The sequence below is a fragment of the Perognathus longimembris genome, chromosome 20 (assembly GCF_023159225.1).
Source record: "Perognathus longimembris pacificus isolate PPM17 chromosome 20, ASM2315922v1, whole genome shotgun sequence".
Classification (NCBI taxonomy): Eukaryota; Metazoa; Chordata; class Mammalia; order Rodentia; family Heteromyidae; genus Perognathus; species Perognathus longimembris.
Window position 1 is genome coordinate 42,429,507 of NC_063180.1, and position 15,804 is coordinate 42,445,310.

A 15,804-nucleotide genomic window follows, 5' to 3' on the forward strand; every position below is an offset into this window, starting at 1 on the left:
TATTCCCCATGCTGCCTTGGGCTCTTCGTTCTGTCTTTCTGAGTTAATTCACTGACTTGGCAAATAGATTGATTCAAAGATGGCGGTCAGGACCAACCTGAGAGAACATCGCCTTCTGATTTCTTTCAGAATTTACGGTCAAGCGGTGGAGCGTGGTGACTCATGCCTACAACCCCAGCACTCATGAGGCTGAGATAAAAGGAAGGTTGTCCCTTTAGCCTCCTTAGGCCTCCAGCCCTGCAGTAAGAACGTAATTTTCACTCAGCAAACAAGAAGGGTTTTTTTTTTTTTGGTTTGGTTTTATGCTTGTTTTGTGGGAGTTTTGTTTGTTATCTGATTTTAAAATTTCCAGAGTCAAGGCTATAATATAAACATATATAAACAATTGTTCAAAGTTGCTTTGATGTGTCCTACTTGGAGCTTCCTTTGATCTAAGTGTATCTATTCCCCATTTATCAACAATTGAGCTGAAAGATGTGGGCGGTCCAGAGAAATCCAAAGAGGTCCAAGGTCTCACAGTGGACTCTGAAAAAAAAGAGTTGGGCTTTGGGGAAAGCTGTGGAAAACATCAACCCAAGCCTTCTACCCAGGAAGTGCCAATGTATGGTCCTGTGTTCTACACAGAATGTAAAGGAGGGACGGCCGCTCTGTTCCATTGAAGGCCTCGTGGCCAAGCTGGCAGAATGTCGTGGCAGTGGCCATGGAGAGTGCTGGGGAAGTGGATAGCTTCACTACTCCATCATTTGCATTAAGGGAGATAGATTGTCTATTGACCAGCTAGTGCGTTCTGTTTTTTCTAATCAGAAATTTTATTTCAACTTGCAAAATGAAAGCTTTTGTCTTTCTTATATTGTGGAGATTCTGACTGCTGATGAAATCTTAGCAGAGAGAGAGAGAGAGAGAGAGAGAGAGAGAGAGAGAGAGAGAGAGAGAGAGAGCCCACCAAGCACCAGAGGCAGAATCCTGGACTTACCTATTTGTCCGACTCCACATGCCTCAGTCTCCGGATGATCGCTTAGGTAATCCGAAGAGCCCCTAACCACTTCTCCCAATAAAATATAGTACATGCCATCACAATCAACCCAAAGAACTCGTATCCACATACAAGCAAGCCAAACTCCCAGGCACGGGGGCAGAAATGTAAATGTCAACGGCCTCATAGCTCACGGCCTGTAAAAACTCTTTTATGGGTGCCGAGTCACCAGCGACCGGCCCGTGCGTGCAGTGGGAGCCATCAGCCCGTGTCATGCTGGCTGTGCACGATGAGCCTGGATGTTGCGTGAGCTCGCACAGCTTGGGGACATCCAGGGAAAGCGGAGCCGGAGGATCTCGGGGCTGCAAGGGAGGGAGGGGACCTTCCCTCTGTAGTGGGCTTTGTGTTTCTTTTCCTTATTGGCTGGTGTTGGATGCTGCCTGACTCCTGGACTCATCAGAGCCCTCTTTTCCATCTTCCTCTTGCCCGGTCACTCAACTTGGTGACTCCCCTAACCTTCAGTTCCCAGGACCCCTCACTGTGGGGCCCGTATGGCCTGCTGCTTCTTGCCTTACTGCTTGGGGTCTGGTTTTCTGACCTCCACGGAGCCACTTGGCTTTGCCCCATAACCCTGCCGTCCTCTGCCGACAACCCCTTTGCCCCCTCTTTGATGGAGATGTCCACCCAGACCCTCCTTGATGCCGGGCCTTAGGGTTGGTGTGAAACACATGCTGTGACTGCCACTTCCGTTCCTCTGACCAGGGCTGGGTCAGGGGAGAGTTTTCCATTCCAGTCCTCTGTGTCCAGGCCTCCAACTGTGCCTGTACCAAGTCACAGGCTGTGTTAGCCCCTACCCTGGAATCTCTTCAAAAGATTCCTGTTGTCCCCTGTCTTCCCTCGCTTGGCCTTCGCAGCCCTGGGTGTTGAGATGTCCTCTTGTCTTGCTGAGCCAGTATTACCCATTGGCTGCTAATATCACCTCGATCACCTTGACTTCTAGTTTGGGCTCTGACCCCCCAACCTGTCTATCTTCTCTCTGATCATCATACTTGTCTCCATCCACAGGCTTCTTGTTCTTGATATTGCACCCCCCCCCCCCCGCAATCCTGCCACATCTTCACCTATGAATGCCAGTGTGGACCAACTCCCGTGACAACCCCAAATCTCAGTAGCTTCATGGAGCAACAGGTTTCTTTCTCATGGACACCGGCCCGCAAGTCCAATGGTCTACTGCAAGGTGACTCAGGAACCTGCCCCTCCCACCCAGGGAACTCTCTCCATCTTCCAGGATCTTGGATTATACAACGGGTCCCTCTGTCTCTGCCAGCCAGGAGATGGAGAAGGCAATGGTAGATGAGACAGGGGCCGTCCCCAAAGTGTTCTTGCCCTCCTCTCTGGCTAGAACTATATCTGGCCTCACCAAAAGGAGTCCTCGGAGGAAATGGCCTGGAGTACCTAACATGGTTTCTGCTACCCAATGGAGGTGTCTGTTTTCTGAGGGCTCCTGTCTCCTGGCCCAGCCTAGTTCCTAGGCTGAGGAGACATTTTCAAAGTGACAGAAGATACAGACTCGGCTCCTGTCTTCCCAGAACCTGAGCAGAGGGCGGATCACAGGGAAAGGCCCTCCAGGGAGAGCCATTAGGCCTCCATCAGCTTGCAAATTGGAATCTTTTTGATAAGCGCCAGCCTTTCATTTATTTCTTCTAAGAAATATTCTGGTTCCCTTCTGGGGACTTGTTCAGAGATGAGATTCCCTAAAGCGATAGGCACTTTGCAAGTATCTAGAAGGAGGAGAGAAAGAAAATGGCACGAGGAAGAGTTTAGACAAAACAATGCAGATCACCATGGAAACAGTCTTGAGAGCACACCAGGGGGAAGGAATCATCTCGAACACGGCTCATCGTTTGCAGAGTTACCCAATCACCAAATTCCATTTGAGACCCTGGAAGTGGGCTATGTTCTTAAAGGCTGGGTTGTCAGGATCCCAAAGCATGGTCTGATTTTCAGAGAACTCATCTTGTACCTAGCTGATGATCGTTCATGAAGATAATGCTTTAATTAAGGCAACTTACTGTTTCCCTGTTGGTTAATTTGAAATCAGTGAAAGGTCAAGTTACCATTAACAGAGCAAATGTACTGAGTTATTCCAGAAATATTTTCATTCCCATAGCAGAGGCTCCTAGGAAGACGGCAAAGATCTATGCTTAGTTGCAATGTGCAGAGGAGAGAGGCATGAAAGGAGAAAGAGAAACCATTCTTCATGACACACAAACAAGTTTTCTTTCTTTTCTGACCTACCATATGAAAAAAAAAAAAGAAAGAAAGAAAAAGATAAAGTGTCCAGGTGCTGACGCCTCTCCATCAATAATAATGATTCAACATAGCTACTTAAACCAAACCTGAGAGGCGCTAATAAACAAATGTCTAAAAAAAAAAGAGCAGTGGCTCTTTTTTGTTTTCCTGGTACCAATCCTGGGGCTTGAACTCAGGGCCTCAGTGCTGCCCTTGAGCCCTTTCTTGCTCAAAGCTGGAGCTCTACCACTTGAGCCGTAGCTCCTCTTCCGGATTTTTTTTTTTTTTTTTTTTGGCCAGTCCTGGGCCTTGGACTCAGGGCCTGAGCACTGTCCCTGGCTTCTTCCCGCTCAAGGCTAGCACTCTGCCACTTGAGCCACAGCGCCGCTTCTGGCCGTTTTCTGTATATGTGGTGCTGGGGAATCGAACCTAGGGCCTCGTGTATCCGAGGCAGGCACTCTTGCCACTAAGCTATATCCCCAGCCCCTCTTCCGGATTTTTGGTGGCGAAGTGGAGCTAACACGTTTCACAGGCTTTCCTGCCTGGGCCGGCCTCAACCGTGCTCTTCAGGCCTCAGCCTCCTGAGTTGCTAGGATTCGGGGTGTGGGCCACCGCAGCCTGGCCCTCACAGTTCTAATGATTTCCCCTGGCCCCTCCCCTTCGGCCAAAGTGAAGAACTGAGTGAGAAATCAGTAAATGGCAGGCAAATACCACTCCCTCAACCTTGGCTCCAGCCACCCAGGAGCTGACCCTTCCAACCCAACCAACGAGGTCTTTCCTTGTGTCTAAGAGGAGGAAGTGGAAGCCAGATTTCTTCTTCCAGCTCTTCAAAGAGTGCTGCCTTCTTTGGCCCTGGCAAATTTGTAATGGTCAGGAGACAGCTTATGCCCAGGGCGTGCTCAGAACGAGAAATCGTAGCCCTGGTGAATTTACAGTGGCCGCCAGTGGTCCTGGTGAATTTTCAGTGGCCAGGCAGTAGCTGTCCCCGGGGTGGGGGAGGAGAGTGGGACACAGGTAAACCTTCCCGGTGCAGGCAGAGCTGTGTGGCTGTATTCACTTAGGCAGCTAGGTCAGAATATAGGCAGCAGATGGCTCGACCCGGGCAGGAAGCAGGCTGGCTCTGTTCAGTTGCGAGTTGGCGAGGCACGGTCGCAGATGGTAGCCGTGAGACACTGGACAGACCAGGGTGCGGGATCAGGCAAACACCAAAGCTGCGCTCTGCAATCCTCCTCGCACCACTGAGAAATGTGCAGGGTCCATCAGCGCATCTCCACACATGGAGATGGACGTTGCTTTGGCCCTGTGTGGCTGGCTCACAGCGGTTCACAACAAGAGGGAGAGAACATTGGGACCAGATGGAGAGGTTGTGGGAACCGAGCGTGACTGTCAGGCCACAGATGGATACGTCATGCCATGGGACAGATGGCGAGAGGGGGTGCCCCGTCTGTGGTGGTGGCTTCCTGCCTTTTACTGCTGGAGCTGCCTGGGCGCCCTTCACACCAGTCCTCTCCAAGGGCCTCTGCTTCTAGAGCATTCTCAGCGAGAAGCCCAATGGAAGGGTTCTGAGCTTTGGTCCAGGCTGAGAGCTCTTCAGAGCTGTTCTGTGGTGCTCACATTTCAAGGCTTGTGGATTTCTGGAACTCTTAATTAGTAAGGGAATGGGGGGAGGACACAGCGTGTGAACATGAGCTTTGGAAAGAAGATGCCACACAAAGGGTATAGAGTCAAGAATAGAGTTTTTCAGCTGGGTGCCAGAATGGCTCACACCAGTAATCCCAGCTATTCAAGAGGCTGACAGCTGAGGATGAGGATTGGAAGCCAGCCTGGGCAGGAAAGCTTGCGAGACTCTTATCTTCAATGAACCAGCCAAACGCCAGAAATGGAAATGTGGCTCAAGTGGTAGAGTGCTAGCTTTGAGTGAAAAAGCTAAGGGACAACACTTAGGTTTTGCATTCAGGTCCCAGTACTGGCACCAAAAAAAAAAAAAAAAGTTTTTCTTCCAGTATTTTTCTGTCTTTAAGACAACAAAACAAGACCTGCGAGGGAGGAAGCACAGAGAACACAGAGATTTACCCTCAGTGAGATATAGATGCACTATGCTTGTCATCAGGAGGAAAGTGCCTGGCTATGTTATTCCCCAGTCTTTGCTCTGGCCCTTCTCCAGCTGCTCCCTGCCCTTCTAAGCTGATTATGAAAGGAATGAGTACCCCAGAGGCTGACTTCTGCTGACAGTACTGCAAACCTGGCTCCAGGCCCCCAGGAGCCAAGCTTCTCTTCCCACAGGGTAGGGAGTCCTTTCCTGGGCCCGGGCAGGCTTCTCCCTAGAGCTTGAGTGGACGGGTGAAGCAGCCATCAAATGGCTACTTCAGAGAGGAGAAGGTGGGCCTGGAGATGGGACGCCTGGGCTGGAGCGTCCACGGGATGGAGATAACCTTACAAGGTGGGCTGACTGGCTGTGGGAAGAAAAGGAAGAACAGGCTTCTCTGTGTGGGGACCATCTATCTCTGTCTGACCTACCTTACTCTAGCCGGAAATTCCGGGAAGTCCTTTCTTAGACTCCCAAGTTGTTATTAAAACCTATTTGTCAAAGCAAAAAACACCCAACAACAAACCCCACAGTATATCATTTTTGAAAACTTCAAGCTTTGACAGCTTGTTTTATGATTTCCACACATGTAGACATTTGAAATGGGGGTCTATGTGCAGCCTTCTTGCTGGCTCCCCAGGAACACTGGGGTTGATCCTAATGAAGTGAAATCAGTGGGGCTGGACATTTAAGGCCTGCTACAACTTAGTTCCTTTCTGTTTTTTTCTTTTTGCCAGTCCTGGGGCTTGAACTCAGGGCCTGGGCACTGTCCCTGGCTTCTTTTTGCTCAAGGCTAGCACTCTGCCATTTGAGCCACAGCGCCACTTCTGGCTTTTTCTCTATCTGTGGTGCTGAGGAATTGAAGCCAGGGTTTCATGTATACAAGGCGAGCACTTTACCACTAGGCCATATTCCCAGCCCCAACTTAGTTCCTTTCTGATGTTAACTTCTCCTACTCTTGGGCAGGAATCTATCTACCAGATCAATAAACTTGAAGCCAGGCTCAGCCCCCATGTGTTTCCTGTTCCTCTTCTCTCCAAGAGTTATACTTCTGCCTTGCATTTGTTTATAGGGGCTCAAGCCTCACAGACATTCTCCTCCTTCTGGACTCTTCTGACAGCATTTCTCTGAGCTGATTGGTGGTACTGAAAGTGTGCAACTATGGATAGTTTTCTTTTTTAAACATTGTTTTTTTTTGTCACAGTTAAGGTGCTTTACAGGCTGGATACCATTTCACAAGTTAGGTAATGAATATATTTCTTTTTGGACATCATCCCTTCCTTTGCTGACAGTTTTTTTCTTTCCCCTTCAATTGTGCACAAGGTGTGGCTGTAAGACAAGGAGACACCCATCTGCAACCATTTTCAAACCAGTAAAATGAACTGGGGGGGGGGGGGGCTGGGGATATGGCCTAGTGGCAAGAGTGCTTGCCTCGTATACATGAGGCCCTAGGTTCAATTCCCCAGCACCACATATACAGAAAATGGCGAGAAGTGGCGCTGTGGCTCAAGTGGCAGAGTGCTAGCCTTGAGCAAAAAGAAGCCAGGGACAGTGCTCAGGCCCTGAGTCCAAGGCCCAGGACTGGCCAAAAAAAAAAAAAAAAAAAAAAAAAAAATGAAATGGGGGTGGGGTGGAAAGAGTAGCCAGAGAATGTGAAGACGATAGCTAGGCAGGTGGAAAAGGTGAAGGCCATTGACATTGTCAATAGATGCAGAGAAGTCAGTGGGAAAATGTGTCAAGGTACACCCTTTGTCCATGAGAGAAGAAGCCTTATATAACCATTCTGAGAACAGTAATTTGTGTGTGTGGCGAAAAAGCAACGAGAGAGAGAGAGACAGAGACAGAGAGAGAGGGGGGAGAAAAGAAAGTGGACATAGTGAACTTGAATGTTTCTCAAGAAGTATGGGTCTTAGAAAAATAGAAGAAACTCCATCAACAAAGCACTGTGGTTGCAGGAGGAAGGCAACAGGGCGGCCTTTGCGTGGGTGGGAGCGCTAGTCTGGCTTTGCCCTGTTGAAAGGATGGGGCAGGCAGCTTATCTATGGGAGAAAGGAGTTAGGGAAGGAAACTGATAACGGAGAAAGCTGATTAAACAAAATCGGGGCATGGCGGCTATCCAGTGCACAGGTGCAAGGACTCACCTTGTTGAGAAGAAAGGTCACTCCCCGCAGGATGAAAGCAATCTACTGGATAGGCAGGATAAAGATTAGAAAGGAAAGGAAAAGGGGGGCTTTCTGGTGTTGCATCCGATTTCATACACTTAAACATCGCAGTCCTCACCCATTCCCTTCTTCACCCTGCCCAGTGCCCTGACTGTGCCAAACACGGCCAGTCACTGTGGGGAGCGGGGAGGGGGCCCCACAAAGGTACGACTTCTCACGCCATTTCGGGGTTTACTTTTTGCTCTGAGGGAAGGCTTTAAGGAGAAACAAAGGCACCAATGAACCTAAGAGTCCTCTGTCAGACCAGATGTCCCAGGCTGGGGTTTGGAAACCACGGGCATCCTAGCAATGTCGCCCTGATTAGAAGAAATGGAGAGGGAGGAGAGGCTGAAATGAGGAGGGGGAGGGGGAGGAGGGGGAGGAGGAGGAGGAGGGGATCTGCTTTCGATGAAGGTTTGCGCGCGGAGAACCCGGCCTGCAAGCCTGGAGCTCCACGCCCACGCTCCACGTCCACCGCAGGTAGAGGTTTGCACGCGGGTAACCCGAGGAGGGCGCCCCCTCCCTGCCCTCCCCTCCCCACCAACCTGCAAGCTAACACTAGCCGAGCCACGTCCCCCTTTTCCCCCCCCCCCCCAGCCACCTGGCCCAGGTGGGGAACCCCGGCCGCCTCTCCCCGGCCCGCGCCGACCGCACTTGTGGCCTCGGCTACTTGGGCTCGCAAATTTAGTCCTGAAGGGCGGGGCCGATCGCTTTTCCTCTCTGACGATTGGTCACCGTGGCTCCTAAATCCCGCCTCCCACGCCGCCGCCGCCGCCCGGCAGTGAGGGCTTGTCCGTCAAGGGCCGAGGCCCCGCCCCCCCCGCGGCGGCGATCTCGCGGGAAGAGCGGCGCGCGCGGCAGCGGCTGGCTGTCTCCCGGCTGCGCGCGGAGCGAGCGGGCGGCTCTTCTCACACCGGCGCCTCCCCGCCGCCCGCCGGAGCTGCGGCGCCGCAGGCCCGGCTCGTTGGCCGCCCGCGTCTCCGGCTCCGGGCGGCGCTGGTCTCACTCTCCCGAGGCGCTCAGGTGGGCAGTCGGGCGGCGTCCCGGCTGAGGGGCGGCGGCGACGCGGAGCCGCCGGGGGCTCCCGCCGGGGGCGGCTCCGGTGGGCGCCGGGCTGCGGGCGCGGGGCTCGGCGGGCCGCGTGCGGCGGGGGTCTGGGCGCTCCCCGGGCTGGGGGCGGGGTGGGCGGCGCCCCGAGGGCCCGGGGTGGGGTCCCCGGTGGTGGGGGGGGGGGGGCTCGGGGCCGGGGTCGGTTCCGGGGGCCGCCCGGGCACCGGGTTGGGCTCTGCCCGAGCGTGGGGCGGCGATAACTCTGCGCCGTGTCCGGTGGGCTCTGCCCGGGGGCGGCGGTCACTCAGCGCCCGTCCGCTGGCTTTTTCGGGGCGGCCAAGCTCGCTCGCGGGTCCCCGGGCGGGTCTCGCGGTGGGCGCGGCCCCGCGGGCGCCGGGGCTCTCGGGGCTCCCGGAGGCAGGACCTGGCTTTCGAGGCGCCCTGAGCGAGGGGCGCAGGACCGCCCCCCCCTCCCGCCCCCGGGTGGCTCGGCGCCCTGCCGCGGCTTGGGGTCGGGGTCTCTCCTCGCCGCCGGGTGGGATCGAGCGTGGCCGGGAGGATCGGGGTCGGAGCCTCGTGGGATCCGTGCGTCGGTTCCACGGTTTTCTCTCCTCCGCCCCGGTCCCGGTGAGGGCGCGCTGGTGTCGCCGGAGTCCCCCGGGCTGGAGCGGCCGCGCGTGGGTGGGCAGGGCTCCTAGGGCTCGTGGGGGTCTGCGGGCCGGCCAGGGTTGGGGCGGGGCGGGGGCCGCCCCGGGGTTTTGGATCTCTTTCCTAGGTGGCCAGTGTGGCTGACCTGAGCTCTTCGCCGGGGGTTCTCAAGTCTCGCTCCAGGGGTAGAGTCCTGTAGTGCTGAGAAGTATGTTCTGGCATCTCTGCGCTTTAAGGGGCCACGGTGGAGAAATAGCTTCAAGTTTAGCTTAAAACAGAAAACCAGCTAAAGCTGTGTCTCTGAGAAAAGCATCACCTGCAACCTGTTAAGGATGGCTGCTGAAACCCTTTGCCGAGGGTGTTTGTGAGTCTGGGATCCTAAGGAGCATGTGGTGACCAGTGCAGTCTTAGGTGGAATTGAAATAAAATGACCTCTTAAGTGTGGGTAGGTGGCTTTACAAAACGTGTCCGAAAGGCTGTGCATTTGCCTGACAGTTTTGGTTAGGCCGTGGCAGGCTGCGGGGCCTGTGTTCAGAATTGTTCTGTAAATTTGTGACCCTGGGCAGACAGATTTGAGGAGACCAAAGCAAAGGATTTCACCTACTTCTGTGTTTTTCGTATTGACAGTTTAAAAAAAGGAGGAGGGAGAAACATGTCTTTTGATATCTGAACCAGAAAGAGTACAGATAATGTACTGAATTTTCCAATTTTGTAATTTATTAAGCAAAGAAATACAATATAGGAATATATACCTTTGGGGCAGGGATTGAGATTAATTTTTTTTAATTGTTCAAACCAAACACACGATTGGCTTTCACAGCCATCAATAAAGATAATTGACCAGGGATTTGGTTGAAACTACAGTTCCCCAAAACTTTTCTAAGGAGATCTCTTTTATCCCTTTTATTTGGGGGGGGGGGGGAGAGGGCATGTGGAATAAGACAGATGATAGAGTAAGCAGATTTCAGAAGCTTTTTTTTTTTTTAAGTGTTTCCATAGTTTCTAAGCATGGACTGGCCAGTCAACAAGTAATTGATTTCCTGCTAGGTAGGATGACATTGATAGAGTACTGGGATTCCAGCGGCATGGGGAGGGAAAGTAAGACAACACATGAACAAAATCTGATTTGCCCAAGAAGAAATGTGTAGGCAAGGAGGGAGTCAGCTCTTATTTTTTTCCTGACCCGAGCAATGATAAAATTGACATCTGTGTGATAACTAGAAGCTGCAAGATTGGGCTCTGCCTTCTGTGTTACTAATGAAAGATGGTTATAATGAGTAGAGTTTTGAGTATGGACGGTGTATTCACTCTGTAAGGATAGGAAACACAAAAAGTCTGCAAGGATCCTCCTCAAACCTGCCCACATTTGGAGGCTTCTTCAGGAGAGCGTTGCTCTGGCCTGGTAGAATGCTCTTTAAGAACTTTTCTACTTCTTACTTGAACCTGGTTCAGTGAGCAGACGTCACTTAAGGGCAAACTAGAGAGTCCACACACTAAAACAGTGTCACTGTTGCCAACTCTGCCTTGTTTGTACTGATAGAGGGAAAAGGTATTTCGAGTACATAAAAATTTGGGGGAAAAGGTGTGGGAAGCACAACATCCTAAAACATACTGAAGTTGCTGGGTATATAGTTCAATGAAGATAGCTCATCTGAGCATCTTTCAAATGGAATTGCTTCCTGAGTTTGAGGAAGAAAGGTTTTAGAACCCCAGAGAAGAGGAATATGTGCCTTTATGGTGAAAAGTATGTACTGTTAGAGTGGAAGGGACTTCTGTGGTGTAGGGGTAGGTACTCATCTTCGTAAGGTGCACAGGACTAAAGTTCTTTCTGGTCAGACATGCACATCTCATAGGTATGTTTTTCCTGTGAGGCTTCTGCACCACAAAGATAGTTTTTAGTTTCATTATTACTTGGCAGAAAATGAAGTGCCAGCATGGCTCTTAAATAACCATGCAGAATTCTAGGATCATCAATGTGATGTATTAGATCAGTTTCTAGAAAGGAAGTCATTAGACAGGACTTCCAGTCTTCCCTGAACTATTAACTGTGTGACCTTGGGTGACTCACTAGTTTCTTGGGGCCCTCAGTTTCCATATGTAAATGGAAGAAGCCCCTGTCAGTAACCATTGTAAGCTCCAGTTGCAGAGGTCATACTGCAGCTTTTTAGTGTTGCTGCCTGCAGTATTGTATGTGCAACTTATTAGATAACAGGTACAGTGACTAGTTTTCTGGGTGCAGCTAGCTCACTCCATGTAATGTTTATAAGTTGATTGATTGTACCTGAAGCTTTTTATTTTTTTCTTTTTTTGGGTGCAGGTCCTGGGTCTTGAACTCAGGGCCTGGATGCTGTCCTTGAGCTTTTTTTTTGCCCAAGGCTAAATTAAATCTCTGTCACTTGACCCACAGTTCCACTTCCAGCTTTTTTGGTACTTAATTTGAAAAATTGTCTCATGGTCTTTCCTTCCCCGGGTGGTCTTTGAACCTGTATCCTCAGCCTTATGAGTATCTAGGATTACAGGTGTGAGCCACTAGCACCAGGCTAGAAGCCTCTTCTTTTTAAAGGTATATGAATGTTTAATACCACTCTATGCACTCGTGAAAGAAATTTCCTTTGGATTATTTAATTTTGTGGAAAGAATTTTTTTCTTAGCCTCCAACTGATTTATTTATTTATTTATTTTTTGTGGGAGGTGCTGGTCCTAGGGGTTGAACTCAGGGGCTTGAACTTTTTTGAGCTTTTTTAGCCTGAGCTTTTTTTGCTCACAGCTTGTGCTGTACTTCCAACTTTTAGGTGGTTAATTGGTGATTAGAGTGTCACAGACTTTTTTGCCTGGGCCGGCTTTGAACTGTGGACTTCAGATCTCAGCCTCCTGAATAGCCTGTAACCAGGCATGAGTGGAGCAGACAGCTTGGGGGAGGGGGAGGGGGGAGAACCAACTGATTTCTGACCCTGTTGTTGCGAAATATCTATGTAGTAATGTTATGTCCATATTTAACTGATTGTGGCACGAGATCTCTGTGGTTGCCTTCAGACAGGACTCCCTTTAGTCCATTCTTTCATACTGCCAAGGTAATTTTTCTGAAATGCAAGTCTGTTAAATTGCTTCTTACCCAAGCCAGTACTTCTCCCTTACCTGCAGGGTCTAACGTTAATCATCTGGCTCATCTGTATTTTCCTCACTGTAAATCGAGAGCTCTCCTTGAACTAATTCAGCGGTCACTGAGGGAGCGAACTGTGCCCTGACTCAGAGCCTTTAGTTAGGCTCTCCCCACAGCTTGGCTTAGGCACTTTTTCTTCCCTTGTCTTGCTATGAAGGCTGCTGATACTTTTCCATAATGGAACTTCACACTAAGCGTCTTAGGTCTCCTGGGTCCTGTGCTCCCCCATCTCATTGGGTTATCCATTCATTGTGTCTTGTTCATTCATTCTCTGAAGTAATTACCTTCCTGGATTCAAAGGCAGCTTATATTTATTTGCCTTATTACTTTGTGAATCCCTCTAACATGTTTACACATAGTTTGAACTCTTAGGGTCAAACTTACTGTCTTTATTAATGTTCAAAATAAATTAAACTCAAATCTCAGTCTTGTCTTATTTTCTTGACACTTTTGGGTATCTAATCATCTTAGTGTCTTGTACTATGACAACAAACTGATAATAGAACTTGTATTTTTTTTCTTTTCTGTATATGTGTTCACAAGTTTCAAATGACCACAGCCAGCAACATGAGCTACACATGAAACTGTCTCAAAAAAACAAAACCAGTTAACCTAAAACCATTATATGAAAAGCATACTAGATTTCCCACTGTTCCCCCTCTACCCTCACTGGAGGAAGCTTAGAGTGGCTTTTAAAAAGAAAAGTGTTGTTAAGGATCTTAGTCTTAAGGACATGGCTAAAGAAATCCTGAATTCAGAGCATGACACATGGAATACATCAGTGTGTTTGCCTACAGTTTCCTCATTTCTTTCTTTTTAAAAATAAACGGCAGTTTATTGGTCTTATGCCTATTGAATCATTAGCCTTAGCAATAACTATTTAGGTATTAATGATATACCAATTAATAGAACTTCCTTGAAGAGTTTGGTATGTATGTGTATTTTTGAATGATGTTAACCTCTAGTTAGCCCGAAAGAGAATTTTTTTTTTTTTTGTCAGTTGTAGGGCTTGAACTCAGGGCTTGGGCACTGTCCTTGAGCCTCTTTATGCTCAAGGCTAGTGCTCTACCACAGGGACTTTTCTGCCTGTGCTGGCTTTGAATGACAATCCTCAGATCTCAGCCTCCTGAGTTGCTAGGATTATTTGTGAGCCACCAGTGCCTGGCTCAAAAGGAAATTCTTTTTTTTTATTTTTTTATTTTTTATTTTTTGGCCAGTCCTGGGCCTTGGACTCAGGGCCTGAGCACTGTCCCTGGCTTCTTCCCGCTCAAGGCTAGCACTCTGCCACTTGAGCCACAGTGCCGCTTCTGGCCGTTTTCTGTATATGTGGTGCTGGGGAATCGAACCTAGGGCCTCGTGTATCCGAGGCAGGCACTCTTGCCACTAGGCTATATCCCCAGCCCCTCAAAAGGAAATTCTTAATGAATTTATACACATATAAACATGTTACTACTAACCAGATCAAGATATAGGACATTTTGTCTGAATATGGAGGCACATGCCTATAATTCCAACTGTTGGTAGTTGAGATAGGAGGCTTAAAGTTTGAGGCCAGCCTGGGGAGGAAAAGTTAGCAAGATCTTAGTTCAACGAGCAAGTCTAGCATAGTGATATATACTTACAATCCCAGCTACTTGGGAGACAAAGGTAGGAGGATCTCTCTGTCTGGTCCAGTCCTAGGTAAGAGCATGAGACCCTATATGAAAGATAACTAAAAAGGCAACAAAAGGATTGGGGGCATGGCTCACATGGTGAGGTTCAAATCCCAGTTCTGCCAACAATGAAGAAACACCGAGAGAGCATGTCTAGGACCTCCAGAAACTCCTGCATACTCTCTCCTGTCAGTGCTCCAAAGGTAAATAAATGGTTTTCCTGACCTCCGTTGCCCGAGGCTAGTTATGCTTCTTCCTGACTGCACATGAACAGAATCTGGTTGTCTTAGGTCTGGTTTCCGTGGTTCAACATGGTGTCTCTTAAGAGTTGTCTGTGGGTTGGTTGGTATTTAAGTTAGCAGTTGCTTGGTTTTGTTCATTATGTTAATTATCCTATTGTATGAGCATATACCTGTCTGGTCTACTCATAGGCATTTGGGCTATTTTCAATTTTTAGCTTTTAGAATGAAAGCTACCACGAACAGTTTTGTACATGTGTTTTGGTGGGCACAAGAATCATTTCTTAGCTGGGTGCCAGTGGCTCACTCAGGAGGCTGAGATCTTAGGATCACTGTTCGAAGCCAACCTGGGCAGGAAACTGTGAGGCTTTTATCTCCAATAAACTACTCAAAAAAGGGCTGGGGATATGGCCTAGTGGCAAGAGTGCCTGCCTCGGATACACGAGGCCCTAGGTTCGATTCCCCAGCACCACGTATACAGAAACCGGCCAGAAGCGGCGCTGTGGCTCAAGTGGCAGAGTGCTAGCCTTGAGCGGGAAGAAGCCAGGGACAGTGCTCAGGCCCTGAGTCCAAGGCCCAGGACTGGCAAAAAAAAAAAAAAAAAACTACTCAAAAAAGCCAAAAGTGGCACTGTGGCTTAAGTGGTAGAGCACTTAACTTGAGCAAAAGAAGCTAAGGGAAGAAGATTTAAAGCCCCAGGACTGGCAAAAAGAAAAAAAAAAAGCTTTTCTTGGCTATTAACTAGGAGTTTCACTGTATGTATATATTATATATCATATACACACCTGCACACACAAACAGGCTGCAGGAGCTGCCTATGGACAGCTGACACCCGGCTGTCAGCACTGAAATAGTGAACTGGTCCCCACGGAGGGCCATCCACAGGGTCTCCTCCTTTGGTGTCCAGATAGTCATCTGTCTAGACGAGGCCCCTTTCTCAGGCCGATGTCTGCAGCCTCCTTCTCAGCTCCTCGACTTGACTTAGAATGGGTTAGGGAGAAGACTGGCTCCCCTCTGGAGCTTTCTGGAAAGATGCCAGTTAATATGCTGCCAGTAGTATTTGTTTTAGAGGCCTTTTCTAGTTTGATAAGCAGAAGAGTTTATTTTAATTTGTATTTCTTTGCTAATAAAGGAAACGGAGCATTGTGAATTGTTTTGTTAGGTGTCGAAATGTTTATGAGAAAGATATTTAAAAGAATGCCTACTCATTGTCTTGTAAGGCAAAGAGTATTTTAATTAGAGTTAATATTATTATGTTATTGTAGTTTTGCCTTTTAAATAATCTGAATGGTTGTGGAAAAAAGTTTAAAATTCAAAGACTCAAATAATTGTCTCAGATGTAGCCACTCTTACCCATTTCTTATGTGTAGTAGAAAACGCTGAGTTTGTGTTTCTGGGTAGCTCTCGGTACCCACAAGAGACAAAAATCTATGGCTGCCCTTGTCCTTTCTATAAAATGGGAAGTATTTGTGTATATAACACAGACATCCTTCTGTATAAGTC

At 49.1% G+C, this 15,804-nt stretch overlaps 1 protein-coding gene across 1 annotated transcript in view; it reads left to right on the top strand.

The window, feature by feature from the left end:
- Positions 1 to 8,420: 8,420 nt before the first annotated feature.
- Glce (glucuronic acid epimerase) overlaps positions 8,421 to 15,804 on the top strand; it is a 42,412-nt gene continuing 35,028 nt past the window's right edge. Inside the window, exon 1 of the mRNA XM_048330140.1 lies at positions 8,421 to 8,575. The gene's annotated coding sequence lies outside the window, so the exon portion shown is untranslated. The remainder of the gene's footprint in view (positions 8,576 to 15,804) is intronic.